The sequence below is a fragment of the Pezoporus occidentalis genome, unplaced genomic scaffold, assembly GCF_034315485.1.
Source record: "Pezoporus occidentalis ecotype Australia unplaced genomic scaffold, CSIRO_AGI_Poc_V1 ctg37, whole genome shotgun sequence".
In the NCBI taxonomy this organism is placed as follows: domain Eukaryota; kingdom Metazoa; phylum Chordata; class Aves; order Psittaciformes; family Psittacidae; genus Pezoporus; species Pezoporus occidentalis.
This window is the reverse complement of record NW_026915691.1, coordinates 3,298,048-3,312,711: the sequence shown is the minus strand read 5'-3', so window position 1 is coordinate 3,312,711 and position 14,664 is coordinate 3,298,048. Positions and strand designations below refer to the sequence as shown.

Sequence of the window (14,664 nt, the reverse complement as noted above, 5' to 3'; positions counted from 1 at the left end):
GAGAGGGAACTTGGTGCTTGTGGGGCAAGTCCCCAGCCTCGGAAGTAACTCATCTGGAAGCAGAACATCTTGAGGAGCTTTTGTGTAACGGTACCGTTCAACAGAGAGGCTTAGAAACTGCCGGTCGTAAAATGGGAATGGTTTCCACAGGTATGCGTGTGCCCGTTTTACAGCAGTAAGACTCTGAACAGGAGGCAGTACGAACAAATGATTTTGTCTTCAACATGAGTTTGAGGCCCAATATACTTGGGCATCGATTCCAAAACCAAAGTTAGTGTCAGACTAAGGACTGAACAAATTAAGACCTCATTCCGGGGCTAAACAAAGTGCATCTAAATAAATCGTGTTAAACCAGGCACTTCCACTGAACTACTGTCTATGCCTTCTGCTTCAAAATGCAACTAGAATTCACAACGTGGTAATGGTTTTCTCATGAAGCACTGACCCCAGGGATGGCTGCAGGCATTTAAATATATGGCACTAAGTTTAAGCGCTGGTTTTTGTGTCTTCCGGAGGATGTAACAACGTTCAGCACTTAGCATTTGCAGTTGTTCAGTATTTTGAGTTAAACATTAAGCCTTTTAGGCTAAATAAATAAAAAAAAAAAAAAGAAGAAAAAAGGCAGAGAGTGTCTAACATTTAACTTTAAACAGAAAGTGTGCTTGGATAACCTAGATAGCACTCTTTCACTCTAATCCACCCTTTTTAACCCCAAAAGAAACAGCGATGCTCTGTATGCCCAGTGCACCATGATAAACACGTTGCTTTGCTAGGGGCAGGAACTCCTTGGAGTAACTCCTAAAGCACTGTCTAAAGGTGTTAGTCTGCTATTGAGGAAACCCTTTAATCTTTGTGGGAATTTTGAAGATAAGCTGAGAATATGTTACAAAGCAAAGAATGGTGAATAAGAAGGAGAAGAAAAATACCCCATCATCTCAGAGGAAGGAGCTTCTAAAAAGTTGGGATAGCTAGTACATAGTTTTGAGTACATTTGTCCTGTACTCACGGGTGTAGCAGCTCCCTGTTCATGACCAAGGGCCTAAAAACCTGTTCCTAGGAATTATGTTACTTTTCCAGTCACAATTCTGAAGGGCAAAAATAAGCAGTGACTGATACTTACATAATATTTATCATCTGATGATCCTAATTTGGTTGAATGGCCAATTTTAAAGGTATGTAAAGGTAACACTTTGATCCATTCATGGCTGGCAGATCTTTAAACATTGCAGAATGCGAGATCAATGCAAAAAATCAAAAGGAGCATGACCAGCAGTTCAAAGGAGGTGATCTGCCCCTCTACTCTGCTCTTGTGAGACCTCACCTGGAGCATTGTGTGCAGTTCTGGTGTCCTCAACATAAAAAGGACATGGAACTGTTGGAACAAGACCAGAGGAGGCCACGAGGATGATGAGGGGACTGGAGCACCTCCTGTATGAAGACAGGCTGAGGAAGTTGGGGCTGTTTAGCCTGGAGAAGAGAAGGCTGCGTGGAGACCTCATAGCAGCCTTCCAGTGTCTGAAGGGGGCCTATAGGGATGCTGGGGAGGGACTCTTCATTAGGGACTGTAGTGACAGGACAAGGGGTAATGGGTTAAAACTGAAACAGGGGAAGTTTAGATTGGATATAAGGAGGAAGTTCTTTACTGTAAGGGCGGTGAGGCACTGGAATGGGTTGCCCAGGGAGGTTGTGAATGCTCCATCCCTGGCAGTGTTCAAGACCAGGTTGGAGAGTCTTGGGTGACATGGTTTAGTGTGAGGTGTCCCTGCCCATGGCAGGGGGGCTGGAACTGGATGATCTTCAGGTCCTTTCCAACCCAACTATTCTATGAAATCAGCTGACAATACAGGAGGGAAATCAGGAGACCAAGTAAGTTCCTTTCCATATCTGCAAACCCAGGATACCAAAAGAAAAAGCATTTCTGGAGCATTTGTAGAAACAAACAGAAGGGCTTGGGTTTCTCTGGGAACTGCTGAAGTTCTTTTCTGCCTGGACTGCAAATTAAAAGGAAGAACAGCAGGTCTATTTTGCATCCAGCTCCTGAAGAAGGTCACATAACTGAACTTTTCTCTTCAGGCTTCTATTCTTAGTGTGAACTTTCACTGACTCCTCTATTGGTGCCTTGTTTATTTGTAATTTAGTAAATTGTACTACATGTAGGAAATGGACTTCATGGCAATAAAACCGAAGCCCCTTAAAAGAATACTCACGAACAGTGGAGATCTGAAAAAACAGTACATTTCCTGTGCACCATATCAACCATCCTGCAAGAACACAGTGAGGTCCCGACTGCGTGAATAGGAAATGGCAAGCCTAATAACGATCAAAGGAGATCAGGCTATTCCACAGGGACTGTGCCTATATAAAAGTATAACTCTAGCCAACACAATAAACCTTCAAAGCATGAAATGTTAATGTTCAGCAGGAAAGTAACCTAATAAAGGCAGATGCCTTCCACATCCCAGACAAAGCATATTAGAGAGCTTAGATTTAAGTCTGAATGTTCCACCTCAGTCATTGCAATTATCTTAAGTTTGATGCTGGGATTCAGCTCCTAGTGCTGTTTCTGACTTATTCACATATCTGTATTTAAGCTTCTTCCCAGTTCTGCATTACCCGGACCAAGAAAATATTTTGGGAAATAGCTGAACCTTTTGGGATGAACACAGGCTGTAATAATGTGTTCAGAGGGAAGTAAGTCTTTTACTTACAAAGAACAAAAGTTCTTTGAAGCAAGGGAAAATTCCTGCAAAACATTTCTGAAGTTTTCATCTCTATTGCCCTCAGTCAGGGTGGTCCAGGAAGTCAGATGTAGAAGTCAGGACCACACAGTGTAATCTGTACAAAAAGCAGTTCTTTGGCACTTCTGTGTTGAAACCCTGTGTTACAGAGATACCATCTCGGAGCTAAAACTTGGTTTTGGTAACTCTGGTCCACACTGTGCTACAAGACTGTTCCCAAGGGTTCCTGTAAAACCCCACAATAGCACCCTGGCATTAGTCAGAAGCACCCTGGAGAATGAAGTTAAGAGCCAAACATCTAGAGTTCAGGCTAAAACTGGGAAAGACCCAAGAAAAGATTTAAGCAAACAAACAAAGTCTTTCCACTGTAACCCAAGATAGGAGCAAAGGCTGAACAGCATCACATACAGAGCTAGTAGGCAGTATTGTAGGCAGCATTTCTGTCTTTCCTTCCTAAGTTAGTAGTATGTACATACACTCCTCTGAAACACCCAGCATCTTTCAAACCCTGCTACTATCATGCGAATCTTGTTTCCAGACACTTTCTTCTCCTGTCATTACCTAAAATGGGTCACACAGAGTTCCCCAGAGCAGCTAAATAAATGAACAACTCATGTCCCTAATGCTGTAACTGTTCCAGATCACCCACAAGGTCGTGCTGCTTGTTGTTGACACCTATCAAGGGATTTAAGTGGATGTGGACGCAGATGTGTCCTGCAAGGCCACATGATATTGATGTTCTGTCTGAGCTTGCTTTCTAGATGCTGCAACACCCTTCAAATGACCTTCTACACTGGCCTTTTCCAGTGGCCACAAAATAAAGTACTGAGTTGTTCTGCAAAATATATTACTGAAACTGATCCTTACATTGCTTCACCTCAAATGCACGTTCACTTGCTTCATATGGAGATATAAAACAATTCTCTTGGAACCCACCTGATTTAAACATTCTCAGCTAAAAGAAGGAAGAAAGTTGCTAAACTTCCTTTCTGTCCTGCTTTGGTTTATATGTTGAGCCAAATGAGCTCTAAGGAAAACCAACATACTCTGTTGTAAAGTCATTCCTTTGTACCACAACCTCTTGTTAATAACACTTAACTTTGGCTGCGTTTTTTGGGTTTGGGTTTTTTGTTATTGGTTTTGTTGTGGCTCAGTTTGGTTTCTTTTTCATTTACACTGGTTCCAGACACAGAGCTCTTTCTCTGACTCTACTTAAATCTTTACAAGTATTCTTACCAGCTTTAGAATGGGTCTGTATGTAAACTTAAGCCAAAGCAAAGTTGAGAATTTTGATATGGATGGAAAATTCTGGTCTACAATGTGATTTGCTGCCTTTCCCCTGGACTCTGCAAAAAAACACAGGTACAATCACCTATCGGGTGGGAGAGCCAAATTATAAACCTCATATAGTTGGCTTTGTGTCATCTGCTTTGGGCTTCCTGCTATTCTGAAGGCTGGGTGAGGGGAAGTGGCTGAAAACTAAGGAAGTTAATTGTTGACAATACATTTTGCCTGCTCTCAGGCATGCCTGGGACCAGAGCAGTCCCTAACCAGCCCCAAGTCTGGGGGTGAAATACAAGTTTTCAGTCACCTTCTTCTCCCTCCCACGGGAAGAGTTCAGCTCACAGTTTTCAAAGTTAAAGTACCTTTGGTAGAGTCCTTCTGTTGTTAGTGCTGTTGTTGTTCTAGCTAGAAATAATCTCCTTGCTTGCTTTGACTAAATCACACCTGGAAATGTAATCTTTAAACCAGAACAGACTCACAAATTGACCACTTTTCCCAATTAAAAACTTCATTCTTCCCTGGAATATGGCTATCTCCCTCATGCACAGGAAGGGCATTAAAGAAATAGTACACTCATAAAACACATTTAATGATCTAGCATTTAAGAGCAGCATTCTTGTTCATTACTGTAACTTTCTGCTAAATTACCACCAACAAGATTGCTCATGGGCTCAAAAGGTCAGTGTTATTTTTGCTGTTGAAATCGTGGAGTCTGGGAAACAACTGTGTGTAAATTGCTGATAAACTGGAACAAAGACAGAAGAGAAAAACACTGAACATATGTAAGTAAACCAGCAGGAAAGGAGGGGAGGGGAAGAATCTCATGGACGGTTTATTAAAAGAACAAAAGAATAAAATCTGGCACATTTGTTTTCCAAGGGTTCAGGAAGCCCGGTCTTTAAGCGCCTACTATAAATAGAGTGTTTAATCCTTCATCAAAGCAGGAGTAGTCTATACCAAAGTGAATGAATTTTAGGTATAATCTGGGAAGAGGAAGATGTCCCTCCCCTCATATTAGGAGAAAGAGCTTTTGTTTCAATCCTTGCAGAAATAAGGTAGTTCAAAGTGCAAGAGCTGGAGAGATGAGGCAGAGTCTGGAACATGATGTGTGTGTACTGCCAGGTTCCTGGTAAGAATATTGTTAGAGCATGGAACCAGCAAACATTTAATTTGGGATTGAACAACCTGATTTTGAGGAAGATGGTCTTCAAGTGTGCCTGGCTTCAAAATCCTCAAGGAGCTCCTCTCTGGGGGGAATCTCTATTTGAATTCTAGAAACTTCTGAAATTTAACTTTAGAAATTTCTAAAATTAAAATTCTAAAAAGCATTTGATAGCATTTGATAAAAAGTGTTGATAGGGATGACATATAAAAAATAATGGGGACTTATTTGAAATTCTGAAAAGGACAATTTTCAGTCATTAAGCCCTCTGTAAAGCATCCGAGTGTAAAGTAATGCCAAAAAGCTACCTCAGAGCCATCCAAGTTAAAACATAATGTTGAATGGGTTTGGGTTTGATGTTAATTCAAAGCAACTCAACAAGGAGGTTGAAGAGGTTTGTTTCTACCTCCTGCCCGCTGAACTGAAAGCCTAACACATAACTTTTAGGATAGGCACTGAATATTCTTCAGGCAGGTCAAAGCCTGCACACTGCAGTCAATAAAGGGCTACATTAATCTTTAGTTTCACACTTGGCAGCACAAAAGGAACAATAACACCTACTAACAGTCAACGTCTTGCATCCTGGGAAGGCATTCAAGCTGTCAGCCATGAAATTAGAATAAGGCCTGCCTCTCACAAAGCATGAGACCCTTCCTACTTCATTATGATTATTAAGGAGAACCTGTTAGGCATATACACAAGCACTAAAAAAAAGGACCTCCAGTGCAGATTGTATGGACTGGCCCAAAGACAGAACATTCTCCATACTCAGATGCTCTCTCCCAGTAGCTATCCAACTCAGGTCCCACAGAGCAGAGGTAACTAGGGCTGCAGTGTGATTTGGGTGGCAGGGAACAGAAGGAAAAAAGGGAGCATCTGAGGGCTCACACTGCTGCAACACGATGTAGGAGCACAGGTTTGTGCTAAGAAGTGGGGAAGGTGGCTTCAACCCTTCAGTTGAATTTGTCCAATGAGTTGATGATAGCCCCTGACACTGAGGAGCACCGTCTGTCAAGATTTCAGGCATTGAGGGGGTTTGTACACAGGGACTTAAACTGACACCCAGCGTGGAAACTTCTGCTTCAAAATAATTTGATCTGCTTTATAATTTATTTCTGAGCAACATACTCTTATTCCAAGGTGAAAATATCAAAGGTGCTAACCAGAAGTAATATTTCACTTGAACTGCAGACTCCACCACAATCCAAATCAGTTGTCCAGGGGAAACAAGTGGGAAGACAACAGATCTTTTAAGGACAGCTCATGGAAGGGACACTGTGAGTCCTCAACAGCACATTTGTGCACTGAAGCCCAGTATCTCTGGCTCACAGCAACATGTGAAATTGGGCAGATGGTTGCAGCTGCACATGGCGAACAAACAGTAGTAACCTAAGCGTGACGCTATAAATGATGGTTATTGAACTAGTGTCTTCATGAAAAGGCTAGATGTTGGCAAAAGGGCATGAGGAAGACAAAACAGAAGTTTAATTAACTTAACAGGAAAGCAAAAATCTCCTAGATAAAAGGAAAAGAGCAGTTTCTGAGCCAAGTATTTAAAGGGTTCTCAGACCTTCCCAGGCCAAAGAGTGTCTGTGTGTAATGCTGACTTCCTTCCAGCTCCGTCTGTGCCAGAAATAACTCGTCAATGGAGTGTATGTCAATAGTGTACCTTTTACCAAGCACATTCTTGCAAAAAAGTGATAGTTGCTGCCAAGATGCTGCTGGCAAACAAGGAAGCAGGCAGCTGCATTTATGAAGAGTGTAACACATTCTACTCTCCTTCTGCTTGAGCACATACACGTGCTTGCTGACTCATAATGGCATGAGCTGAAGACACAGAGCAGAGTGTGTGCACAGGGCAAGAGTGGATCTACAGTGACCAAGAGGAGAAGAAGAGGACTGACTGGCCTCATCAAGATCTTGGGTGTCTTCAGTGTCTTTCAAAGGCTTGTTAGCAGCTTACATCACTGATACTGTCTTTCGTATCATGTTGCTCCTAGCCACAGCAGACTGAACCCCTGGAGTCAGCTGGTATGGTGGTCACACAACATATTGCCGACCAGCCAGCTGGGTTGTAAGCACAGAACAGACTTGCACGTTGCCTGTAGACAATACATAGCTCTTGACTTGAGAGAGGCACTGAAAGAATCTACTACCTATATGGTTATGCATTCATCCACCAACTGGCTGAGGTTTGCCTGACATGCTACAGTTCAGGATCTGAGCTTTAATTTAGACAGAAAAGTATATTTCTATCTTTCACAGTTTAAAGGAAAAAAAAAAATCATGCGTGAATAGAGCAGCTGAAATAGCATCTGCTGAAGTCCGCAGACAGCCTGAAATCAAAGCTCCAAGAAGAGTAATTGCCTTCTACCCAGGTATCTCACTGGGATCCAAAATACAAAGACTGGCTTTATGCAAACACAGAAATAAAAAGTCTGTGTTAACCATTTCATTGCTGGACAGCAGTGTAGGACACTAGAATTTAAACTAGTTGGACAAAGATGAAAAGACTAGGCTCCACGTGGAGCTTTGGTCCAACCTCACAGTGCAGAGTTCAGCGGGTCCATAAGAGAAGACAGTACTAAATTTATAGCCATCATCTACTATTCAGGATGGAATGTAGTCCTCTCCAGTAATGAGCGAGACACTCCTCCCACAGCCAAAGAGAGGGGCTTTTATCATTCTTCTTTTACACACAGGGCACCCTCCTGCCCCCACCCTCCCCCGGCACTGCATGCATATAGCCATTTCCTGAAACATTTCAATTTGTTTTCCTTAGGTTATTTGTGTCTACAGCCACCAGCTGCTCTCCGTCAAAGCCGATATGTTCAACATATTATTCCATTATCCTAATAGGTTGAACATGTCCTTCCTCCCATGAGAGCTGTTAAGATATCAGTCTTGGAGAAAAGAGACAGCTTTAGTCCCACTGTCACCTCCTCTTTCCTTCTGAGTAGCACACTGTCCTCAGTGATCATATGGAATATAGCTAACTTCTTAGAATACCTTGATATTTTGTGTTCACACATGCAAGAAATGATCCTTGGCCATTTAATATCCAGCCCTGCCCTGAGCAAAGCCACACACATGTATCAGGTGGGGGGGAAAGAAAAAGCTTTGAAGGCTTGAAAGAGACAGTGCCTAGTGCTTTCCTTTTTTCATATGACAATTTTCTCTACCATATTATAGGGCTCTATAATTGCAAATTATCACTTCTCCTCCTCCATCAAGATATTAGTCATATTTCCAAAACTGCTCTCTTGATCTTAAAAAGTCTTGGAAAACATTTCCAACTCAGGTCAACGACATTTAAACTGAGGAAATGGTCACCTTTGGTTCTTCTCTGCAGGATCCTCGTGCCCCTGGGAATGGGAGAGCAGAAATTCCTGGCTGGTTTCCATGACCCCAAGGACTGAACATTCCTTGCTTGAGGAGCCTTCCCAACCCCTCCAGCAACTACAACTAAGACTGCTTGTGTCAACACAGATTATTCAAAAGATGCTGTTTAAAGTTGCTGTGGGTAGAAGGCAATGGGAGGGGAGAGGGACGGAGGAAGTGAGGGAGGAAAGAAGAGGAGAGAGATGGAGACAGCCAACACACAAACAAATGAGCCTACTTCAAAGATTATGTAGGATCTCCTGGGGGAATACTTAACAACAGGAGCACTAGCTCTTGCTTTGCTCCAAGAAGCAACTGGTTGAGAAAGTCCCTGAGCAGGGGACTTTTCTTTTTACCCACCAGAAGTAAATGGTTTTGAAACAATACATAGCCCTGACTGTTATTTGCATGCCTGAAGATTTCCACTTCCCTCACACCCTGCACTTGCACAGAATCTCAGAAATAACTGGTGAGGGAACAAACATCCCCAGAGCCACAGGAACAGGAGGCAAATGTAACACATGCTCCCTGGATAGATCGTCTGCAAGACATAGTCCACCCACAGATGTAAGGGAGTGCAGGAAATGAGTGAGTGTGGCAGGGCTGTGGGATGGATAACTGGGGCATGCAGGGAAAAAAGAAATGGGATAGCGCCTTGTCCCATAAACAGCTAGCCCAGCACCTCCTTACCAAATCAACTCTCTTACTGATCTGACAGGATATTCACAGCACTCAGTGACAATAAAGGAGCATTGTTTTCCTTTATCAGTGACAGCAGAAAAAGGCAATGCTACAGCACATCTTCCCCCAACACACTCTCTACTTGATTCAGTCTCCAGAGAAAAAGGGAGCTTGCAAAGTCTTCATATCTATGTTTTAGTACCTGCATTCTATGCTTTTACATCTTTTGTTCCACAGTGGGAAGCAGTCACAACCACATCACTCACAAACCTGTTGATGCTCAGTTCAGTTCCTCCTGGTTCCAGCATAATGACAACCACCAGCATCAGATCATTTCTAGGAACTGAATAAAAGAAAATCATGTTTAAAAGCCTCCATCAAGCCAGGCTGTGCCCAGGGGTGCCCCTTTAACACAGCCTCCTCCTCCTGTGTTAACCAGAAAAATTAGTACAGAGCCCACGTGTGCTTACAGACCGATTCATCTTCCCCTCCTCACCCTGACTCAGCAGAGCATTATCAGGTATTTCAAGCGGAGGTGATGATGTGTGAGTAGGGTCCATATGGCCCCTTCAAAAGGCACCAAAATTTGTAACTGACCCAGGAAGCCAGCGTTCATCTCTATTACTGCTGCATCCCCTCCAGCTGTAGATTTTTACCATCCTGTGACACTAGGGTTGTATGTTCTCCCCAGAGAGCTGGGCAGTAGGTGAAAATTAACAGGCATGCAGCCAAACCATAGCAAGCTAATGAACAAACTGATACTAGGGCAGAATGGAGAGGTTAATACCAGTAGTTCCCATTGAGAGTGGCTGCGGGATCACCATTTACAGATGATGGCAGAGAGGCTTTTAAAGATGTTTATGCTTGGAAACAGTCACTGGGAGCAGCAGTTCCCAAACAGAGGAGAGCAGCAGTGGTACTGTTATTGTGGGATGGGACAGCTGGGGGATGCCAGAGTGTCTCCTACATGTGCTGTGACTCAGACCATACCCAGCCTCTTTTCTAATACACAGGGGTACCATTTTTCATTTCCTTCCTTGCTGAATTGCTTTTGTCACCATAAATCCAACTGTTCAGGCTTTTGGAGGGAAGAAGCAATTACACCAAAGGGCTGTAAACCAACACAAAGTTAGGCTGTGGTCCTGAGGAATTGCAACACTTCTGAGGTTCGCTTGGACCTTGCATTCAATACAAAATTCATCACAAAAATATGATACACTGACTATCACATCTGCTGGTCCACGCTTCTCTGTTCATGTTATGTGCTTAATTTCATGTTAAATGTACAGGTCCTCAAAGCATCCTTATAACATAGTGTAATTCTGCAACATAAGCAAGCCCTCTTTAGAAACCATTACCAGACTACCTGGGAAGCTTTGCGTACACAAAGCTGTCGTTTTCAGTGCAGGAGTTCTCCCCAAGGCTAGAAGCAAAATGTTAGTAGAAGGATTCCTCACTTCTTAGAGGTACAAAGAACCATTCTCTAGTTATGGTGAGTCAGAAGATCTTGAATTACCAGGCCTAGAGGAATTTTACTTACAGTGATTTAGCAGAATGATGGAATAAAAAGGTGAGAGAAGCAGCAGCATAAAAACACCATCCAAATGATCACAGTTTCAGAATGTTAGTGCCCAGACCCTGGAGCCACAGATTACCAGACAGAAGCTGGGAGCAGCCGGCAAATGATGTTCGTAATGATTGTGCAGTTTAACCCAGCTCTCATGAAGATGGATGGATGTAGCATGCAGATGTATTGCTGCCTGCACCAAACAATTGCTAAAATCAGAAAGATGACATAGTGCAATTTGCAAATAGTTACTATGCCCGTGGCCTTTCTTCACCTTTCCATCTCCTTATGCATTAGACAAAATACCCATGTCCCAGGCAATAATCCCTCCCAGTTCAGATCTCCGCATCCCACTCTTTCCTCCTGCTTCTGATTTGCCAGTCATTCACCCATGTGTCCTTGACCTGTAAGTATGTTCTCACTTACTTTCATACACTCAAAGCAAGCTTCTAAACTGAGTACCATTTGTCTCTTAGCTGCCTGCTTAAGATTCACAGCTCCTGTACAGTGTGGATGAGATCAGACACATGATCAAATTGGTTTCTGTTACTCTGTCTTATTTCTATGTCTAATTTTTCTACACTGTGTTCTTTTTTAGCTTGTTCAGTGTGTACAGCTGCTAGCAAAGCAAGGGCCAAGGTTAACAGCAAAAGAAATATTTAAGAAGATTGTTTCCCCTCTTAAACGTAGAGACTTCAATTTAACCCACAGAAAGTGTCTCTGATGGTTTACCAGCAACCAGACGCAGGAAGCACCGAGGTGGCTATTCTTGGGCCTTTACAGAGAACTTGAACACAGTGTTTTCCATTCATGCTATGGACAGTTCTGCCACATCACCTCTCTGTCTGATCCTTGACAAACAACAGAGGGAAGCATTGAAAACCATCTAAAGCCCAGCCTCTTAGCATGACCTACCTTGTTTAACAATGAGCCCTTTGGGCTTATTGTGTCTTGTGCATGCCGGGACATGTTAGCAGTTTAACCGAGGTGAGGGAAAATAGCACTTTCATGAGTTGTCAGTCCAGTGAACACTCAGAGTGAGAAAGTCTTGTTGCTCCTGACCAGAGCTGCTCAGCCTTCAGGGGCACCCAACCGAAATACCTTAACAAAGGGTCAGTTACGTTACAGCTGAGAAACACAGGAACATCTTCCTGAGCACAATTCCAGAACGTGGTCTGCACAGAGAGAGAGTTGGGGCAACAAACAGAAAGCAAGCAAACAAAGGGGAAAACCCTCCAAAAGCAAAAGAAGGCCTCATAAACATGAAGTGAGAGGCCATACTGGTTTGTCCAAAGAACAAAAGGGTTTTCTTCTGTTCCTCCCACCATCTCTGCCAGCAGTTCTGCCCTGTTCCCCCACCCACCCATACAAATTCACCTTCAATTACCTTACCTCAGGAATATTCATTACAGGAAGATGCCCTGAGTGGATCAAATTAGTGCCTTATGAAAGCCCATTCAGGAAACATCTATGTGATTCTTATTCAGTTAGCAGGAGGGGATGGAGTGGGGATGCCAACTGACAAGGTGGTTTTATGCAAACACATGGTTTAGGACTGATGGGATAGCAGTGCTCTGCAGGCACAATGCAGAGGGACCACATCCTGCCTGCTCTGTTCCGAGCACTGATGCAGCCTTGCAGTTGCTTTTGTTTTGCTAAAACCATTGTATTTTAGAGTTGCAAAATTTCTAATCCTAGATAGAAAGCACTGGGATGAACAACTGGGCCAAGAGGTATCCACAGGAGTCACCCCATTTTCCGTTACAAGAGACACAAAGGGCAGTCAGCCTCAGATGTCTTTGGATGGTGTTGTAACCTCAGAGCTTTGATACGAACTTAAGGCACTGCAACAAGCAGCCAAGTCACTTGGAGCAACAACAGAGATCACAGCACTCCAATGTAGCTGGGATTGGGAAAAGGTGAGATTTCCATGTGCAGTAAATAGAGAGACTTGACTGCAGCAAAATCTACCAACCAACTGGTTGAAACTGCCTGTGACACACTGGTGCATGTCTTCAGCACGTTTCCTTAGGTGCTCTACACAGATCTCATCCAGGGGGACAAAGCCACAGATTAGTACCTCTGCTTCTTGAGTATAGAAGGGTACAGGAACATAGTGTCTCATAAAAGTGTCCCATTCTCCTGCTTGTGCTGCCCCAGGGAAATGGGATGTAACATGCTGCCAACAGCTGTGAGCAAACAAGATTGTCCACAGGCAGCTGTAAGGCAAACAGGGCTGGAGAGAGATAAATTCTTGTCTCTGACAATAGCTAATGGGCTCCAGGCAGACTGGCAGCTGCAAAGCACCCACTTCTCTGCTCTGGTGCTGCTGACCAGGCACCGCTGGGACTGTACTTTGAGCTGGTGAAGAAAAGAGGCGGAACAAGTCTGCTTCAGTCTATTTATATATTGCAGCTCCATCTGCTCCTCTCCGCAGCTGGCAAGGCCTGGAGCTCAGCTTAGATCCTCCCAACAAAAAGCCTCTTCATGAAGTATGGGAATTCCCTCCACTATCAACACCATTTGGATTGGATTGACCAGGCTGAGGCTATTTTGGGCACCACAGGTGGCTTCTCCATCTTGCTGAGCACAAGGATGGAGCCAGCAGAGGCCTCTCCGCAGTATTACCCAGCCACACCACCAGGGATGAACTCTGAGTAATGTGGGGCCTCGGATAAGCCCACAGGATCTGGGAGGAAGGGACACAAAGCAGAGGCCAAGAGGAGGAGTTCAGTGGGTGGGATTCACAGGTGAGATAGCGTAGAGCTTCCAGCAACACAGAGACCCTCAGAACTGCTTTGGAGACACAAAACCAACCAGTTAATTAGCTCATTAGCTTGAGAGTCTTTGCTCTGGGCAAAGCACTAACTCACCCCACATCTAAACTAAAGATCTTTCAAGGCCAGGTTGGACGAAGCCTTGGGTGGCATGGCTTAGTGTGAGGTGTCCCTGCCCATGCCAGGGGGATTGGAACTGGATGATCTTAAGGTCCTTTCCAACCCTAACTATTCTATGATTCTATGATCTTCACTCCACAGACCCTTTACCTTAGAGAGCAACTCCTCTGGACAAAGCAGAAACCTCCTTTTCTCTACTTTCCTCTCTGCTGAGGCAGTAACGCCTTCCTTTGTGCTAAGGTTCAACATCTGCTTGCTCCTGTTAGAGAGAGCTCCAAGCTCTGTCCTTCCCCCTGGCATGCAGCAGAAAGCTGTCCCAGCCTCTCCTTTCTGTTATCTCACCACATGGATGTTATTTCCTGTGTTTATTTTTCCTGCCTGTCGAGCTGGCCTGGAGAGTCTCACCTGCTGGAAAACTGCCATTACTTCTCCATCTGCAACACTGACCAAGGACTAACAAAAAAAGAGGCTTAGGTCACTTCTAATTTCCTTAGGATGCCTGACTACCAGCAGGGGCCAAAGGCCACAGATGCTGAGAGAGAGCAGGTTCCTGTGTGTCTTACCTGGAAGCTGACATCAGCAGATGCATCTCTTTAGGAAGCAGAACAGGGACATGTATTTTATAGCACTCGGATTTCCAGCCACTTGGAAAACACCAAATCCATGGCTACATCCACAAGGACCTCTCTTCAGAGACAGTGAACGTGTCTGTGCAGCAGAGAGAATGCAGCCTCTTCCAAGACCTGATTGACACACAGGCTTCAGCATTCAGTGTCATCCACATGTCACTGACCCCAGGATGCAACCTTGTGCTTTTGATGGGAAAAAAACATTGTGCTCTCCCTGGGAGGATCATATGTCCCACACAGTGCTTCCAAATGGGAAGGTCCTCCTGTAAGGGAATCAGGCTACAGTTAACATAGAGAGCATGTCCCTCCCTCCAACCACACAGTG

At 44.0% G+C, this 14,664-nt stretch overlaps 1 long non-coding RNA gene across 1 annotated transcript; it reads left to right on the top strand.

The window, feature by feature from the left end:
* The first annotated feature begins 79 nt into the window (after nt 1-79).
* Nucleotides 80-8,951, top strand: LOC134170162 (uncharacterized). Its single transcript, XR_009967141.1, has 2 exons — nt 80-150; nt 8,537-8,951. It is a non-coding gene; the product is annotated as an uncharacterized LOC134170162 (long non-coding RNA).
* The last annotated feature ends 5,713 nt before the right edge of the window (nt 8,952-14,664 follow it).